Source organism: Dipodomys spectabilis, unplaced genomic scaffold (genome assembly GCF_019054845.1).
Source record: "Dipodomys spectabilis isolate Male_0828 unplaced genomic scaffold, ASM1905484v1 ptg000448l, whole genome shotgun sequence".
In the NCBI taxonomy this organism is placed as follows: domain Eukaryota; kingdom Metazoa; phylum Chordata; class Mammalia; order Rodentia; family Heteromyidae; genus Dipodomys; species Dipodomys spectabilis.
Genome location: NW_024871125.1, coordinates 132,561 through 138,380, shown reverse-complemented (window position 1 = coordinate 138,380; position 5,820 = coordinate 132,561). Strand labels below are relative to the sequence as shown.

The following is a 5,820-nucleotide window of genomic DNA, read 5'->3' as shown; positions in this document are numbered from 1 at the left end:
ATGAGAAGTTATCCACCTGGCTGACTTTGAAGCAGAGCATGGTCAATAGAGAACATGCCTTCTGGTTTCTCATTACATGTAATGGCTTTTGTAATACTGATTGCATTCTATTTAATATTTAAAAAAAAAACTGCTGGCTAGTTTGTGATCATTTGGGTAAATGCCCCAAAGTGGTATTGTTGGATCATAGAGGAGCTCTATGTGGAGTCTTTGGAGGAAACTCCATACTACTTTCCAAAGTTGTTGAACAAGTTTACACTCCCAACAATAATGCATTAAGGTTCCATTCTGTCCACATCCCCACCAGCATCTGTTGTTTTTAGAGTTCATGACTATAGCCATTCTAACTGGGGTGATATGGTATCTCAATGTTGCTTTGATTTGCATTTCTTTTATGGCTAGAGAGCTTGAGCATTTCTTCATGTGTCTATTGGCCATACTTTTTTCCTCTTCAGAAAAGTTTCTAAGTCTTTAGCTCACTTATTTATTGGGCAGTTGTTTGTTTGAGGATTTGTCGTTGGGGATTTAATTTTTTGAGTTCCAGGTATATTTTAGATATGAGACTCTTGTCCATTACCAGCACAACTATGTTTATTGAAACATTATTTATCATGGCTAAAATATGAAACAAACCCAGATGTCCCTCACTAGATAAAAGGATGAAGAAAATGTGATATATATAAAATGGAATTCTATGCCTCCATCAGAAAGAATGACATTGCCCCATTTGTTAGGAAATGGAAAGACTTAGAAAAAATTATATTAAGTGAATTAAGCCAGGCCCCCAAAAACATAGGTAATAGGTCCCATGGTTCCTCTTATTTGCAAAAACTAGTATATGTCTGAGACAAGCAGAAAAGGTCAGATAAGTTGATGTTAGGTGAAATGAACCCCAAGATAAAGATTCAACTGTTTTTTTTCCTTTATTGCAATTGTTTCAAACATTTATAAGATGATTTCTTTGTTGATTTGTATGTCCATCCCCCATGGTATAACCCATGCTTTCACTGTATTTGTTGTTGGTATAACTTGTGGAGGGGAAGGGAAAAAAATCATTTAAATAGGGATGCAGGTGGACTCATTGTAATAATGAGATGTACAAGTCCTTATGTCGAAAAATGAACTTTACATCTTTGGTGGGGGGGTAGAGTTGGTGGGATGGGGAGTGTGGGAGGAGATGGGAAGGGATAGGAACAAGAAGCAAAGAAGGAGGCAACAATGCTTGATAAGAAATATACTCATTACCTTGCCCATGTAATTGTAATTGTTAATCCTAGAAGTTTATGTTAAGTATTTCACAAGTTTTTTTTTCTCTTAATTCTTAAGAAAACATTTGCTATAATTCTAATATTATTACCATTTTAGTGTTAGGAAATATTGTAATTAAAGGCACTAAGTGCATGGCCCAAAGACACACAGTGGGGAAGGAAATGATTCAAAATTTCAAAAAGTAAGCAATAAAAAAGTAGGTAAAATCCTCTCCATTCCCTTACTCTCTCAACTCAATATTCATGCTGTCCAAGAAATAATAGCATAGCAATTATTGCCCACGGTAATTGTTTTCTGTCACATTTTGTCTTCAACACAGTGTTGGTGACATTGGGTTATCATGCTCAGAGCTGAGCTCATAAATTGAGGTCTAAAGAGAGACAAATTTCTTGTGTTCCACAGTTCCAGTATACATTTTAAAAAGTACTAAAGGGCTGGGAAGGTAGCTCAGTGGTAGTGCGCTTGCCTTGCATGCATGAGGCCCTGGGTTCGATTCCTCAGCACCACATAAGCAAAAAAGAAAAAAGGCAGAAGTGGCGCTGTGGCTCAAGTGGTAGAGCACTAGCCTTGAGCTGAAGAGCTGAGGGACAGTGCCCAGGCCCAGAGTTCAGGCCCCACGAACAGACCCCAAAAAATATTTTTAAAAAAAGTACTAAAACTAGCCGGTAGCTGGTGGCTCACACCTATAATCCTGGCTACAGAGGAAGCTGAGATCTGAGGAATGTGCTTCAAAGCAAGCCCAGGCTGGAAAGTCTGTGAGACTCTTATCTCCAATAAACTACTAGGAAAGCAGAAGTGGCACTGTGGCTCAAGGGGTAGAGCACTCACCTTCAGCTGAAAGGCAAAGGGAGAGCGCCCAAGCCCAGAGTTCATGCCGCATGACCAATTAAAAAAAAAAAGATTAAAACGTTTAAATACCATCACTTACTGTCTTTTAAGAATCCAAAAATGAAATAAATTCACATATAATCACTCCAAAATGCTTTAAAAGCGGGAGATGATAAACAAGCCTCCATGAAGTAAATTTTCTTCTACTTTTTAAATTATTCTGAAAGCCTTGTGCTGGTTGGTCACACCTGTAATCCTGTCTACTCGGGTATCTGCTCAGGAACCTGAGATCTGTGGATAACCTTTGGAAGCCAATCAGGACAAAAAATATTCATGAGATTATTTTTAAAAAATTACAATGGAATTCTATGCCTCCATCAGAAAGAATGACATTGCCCCATTTGTTAGGAAATGGAAAGATTTGGAAAAAATTATATTAAGTGAAGTAAGCCAAGCCCAAAGAAACATAGGTCCCATGGTTTCCCTTATTTGCAATATCTAGTATATGTATGAGTCAAGCAGAAAAGGTCAGATAATGTGATGTTAGGAAAATGAACCCTTACATATGTATTTAAATGTTTTTTTCTTTCATGAATTTTTTTCTAACACATTTATAAAATTATTTCTTTGTTGCTTTCTATATCCCCCCCCCCCAAAGTATAACCCCTGCTTTCACTATATTTGATGTCAGTATAATTTGTGGAGGAGAAGGGGAAAAACAAGTCGTTTAAGGATACAGGTGGACACGTTGCAACAATGAGGTACAAGTTGTCATGTTGAAAATGAACTTTACAACTTTGGTGTGGGGGGGAGGATGGGGTGGGGGGGCGAGGGGAGGCTGGGAAGGGATGTGAAGGGTAAACAAAGGAGGAGGCTGCAATGCTTGATAAGAAATGTACTCATTATCTTGCCCATGTAATTGTAACCCCTCTGTACAGTATGTTCACAATAAAAGAATAACAAAAATATTAAAAAAAATGAACTAGCAAAGAGCCAAGAATGGAGATGTAGCTTATATAGTAGCTCATCAATCTAGAGAGGAATGGCCTAGCGGGACCTTGATGCACTGAATTCAAACTCTGAGAACCAAAATGCGCAGGCATGCGCACACACACACATACACAAACACACATTTATTCAAAATATCTGCATATCAGTGTTTTGCATTAATTTCTTTGTTAATGATATTATATGGGTAAAATAGGGGAAATATTCTCTTCCATCCCATAACATTTTTATATTTTTTATTGTAAAAGTACTGTACAGAGTGGTTACAGTTACATGAAAAAGTAATAGTTCATTTCCTATCAAGCATTGTTACCTCCTCCTTTGTTTTCCCCCGCCATCCCTTCCCTCCCACCTCCACAAGTACACTCCCCTCCCCCACCCTCCTAAATTGTAAAGTTCGTTTTTCAACATACTGTCTTGTGTGTCACATTGTTGCAATGGGTCATATTGTATCCTTATTTAACCATTTTGTTTTTTCCCTTTCCATCCCCAAATTAGAGAAGTGTATATACAAGATGGAGGTGCACCAACATCAGATACAGTGAAAACAGGGGTTTAACTGTGGGGGATGCACATATAAAAAATCACATCGTACATTATAAATATATTAGAAACCACAGGAAGAAATAAAACACCACTTTTGTCCTTATCATGGGGTTCATTTACCTTAACATCATCTTATCTAGTCATATGCACATGCTTTTGACCTTTTTTTTTTAAATTGTGCAAATACCATACAGAGGAGTTACAATTACATGGAAAATGTAATGAGTACATTTCTTATCAAGCATTGTTGCCTACTCCTTTTTTCTGCCTTACCATACCTTCTTTGCTTATCCCGGATATGCATTAGTTTTTGCAAATAAGGGATACCACAGGACCTATGTTTCTTTTTTTTTATATTGTGAAAATGCCATACAGAGGGGTTACAATTACATGCGTGAGTTATTGAGTACATTTTTTTTATTGTGAGAATACTGACAGAGGAGTTACAATTACATGGGCAAGATTTCTTATCAAGCATTGTTGCCTCCCCTTTGTTTCCCCTTCCCATCCCTTCCCACACTCCCCCACTTTCCCCACCCTGTCCTCCTCCCCCCAAAGTAGTAAAGTTCATTTTTTGACATAATAACTTGTACATCTCATTGTTGCAATGGGTCCACTTGCTCCTGCTTTGTTTCCCCTTCCCATCCCTGCCCATCTCCCACCCCTCACACCTACCAACCCCTTCCCCCCAACCCCCCCCCCCCCCCCCCACTGTCCACATCCCTCAACACCCGGCCAAAATCATTTTTTGACATAACGACTTGTTCATCTCATTGTTGCAATGGGTCCACCTGCATCCCTTTTAAAACGATTTGTGTTTCCCTTCCACTGGACAAAGTATACCAACATCAAATACAGTGAAAACAGGGGCTTTAGCTTGCAGGAGGAACATACAAAGCAACAAAGAATTCATCTTATAAATATCTTAGAAACAATCGCAAGAAATAAAAACCATTTGAATCCTTATCTTGGGGTTCATTTTGCCTAACATCAACTTATATGATGTTTTCTGCTTGTAGCAGACACATACTAGTTATTGCAATTAAGGAAACCATGGGACCTATCTTTCTTTGGGCCTGGCTTAATTCACTTAATATAATTTTTTCCATGTCTTTCCATTTCCTAACAAACTGGGTGATGTCATTCTTTCTGATGGAGGCATAGAATTCCAGTACACACACACACACACACACACACACACACACACACACATACACACAGACATTTTCTTGATCCATTCGTTTACTGTGGGGCCTCGGGTTCTGTTCTGTATCTTAGCTTTGGTAAATAATGCTGCAATGAACACAGTTTTGCTGGTAGTTTTAGCATGGTCTTGTTTGTGATCAAAATGGGATTGCTGGGACTTAGGGGCGCTCTATTGTAGTCTTTTGAGGAACCGCCATCCTACTTTCCAAAGTCTTCGAACAAGTTTAAACTCCCAACAACAATGCATTAAGGTTCCCTTCTGTCCACATCCCCTCCAGCATCTGTTCTTTTAAAAATCTAGAATGCTTCACGAAGTTGAGTGTCATCCTCAGTCAGGGGCTATTCTTCTCTTTATTGTTCCAATGTTAGTGTATGTGCTACTGAATTGAGCACAGAACATTTTTTATACATAAAGTGTAATTGATTTTCTTAAACTAGACAATTCCACAAAAATTAAATTCAAAAGAATTGTCGTGAAGCTGGGCGCTGGTGGCTCACGTCTGTAACCCTAGCTACTCAGGAGGCTGAGATCTGAGGATCGCGGTTCAAAGCCAGCCCGGGCAGGAGAGACCGTGAGACTCCTATCTCCAATAAACCACCAGAAAACCGGAAGTGGCGCTGTAGCTCAAGTGGTAGAGCGCTCGCCTTGAGCTGAAGAGCTGAGGGACAGCGCCCAGGCCCAGAGTTCAAGCCCCACAACCGACAAAAAAAAAAAAAAAAAAAAGAATTGTCGTGAAATTTTAGAACCATGTATTTCTTACAAAAGAACACATTTAAGAATAAAGTCAATTTTGTCATGTCAAAAACAAAATAATACCAGATATTTGTTGTTCAACAGATGTGTAGGAGGAGGAATTCAATTATTCTGTACAAGGAACCTGCCATTATGAACACTATAGAAAGTGTTAAGGTTTGTTAAAAGTTTTAATGTTTTAAATATGTTTAATTTTGGGAATTTGCTCA

The 5,820-nt window shown here is 38.6% G+C and overlaps 1 non-coding gene across 1 annotated transcript; it reads right to left on the bottom strand.

The window, feature by feature from the left end:
- Positions 1-5,148: 5,148 nt before the first annotated feature.
- Positions 5,149-5,250, bottom strand: LOC122097985. Its single transcript, XR_006145630.1, has one exon. It is a non-coding gene; the product is annotated as a U6 spliceosomal RNA (small nuclear RNA).
- Positions 5,251-5,820: the final 570 nt, after the last annotated feature.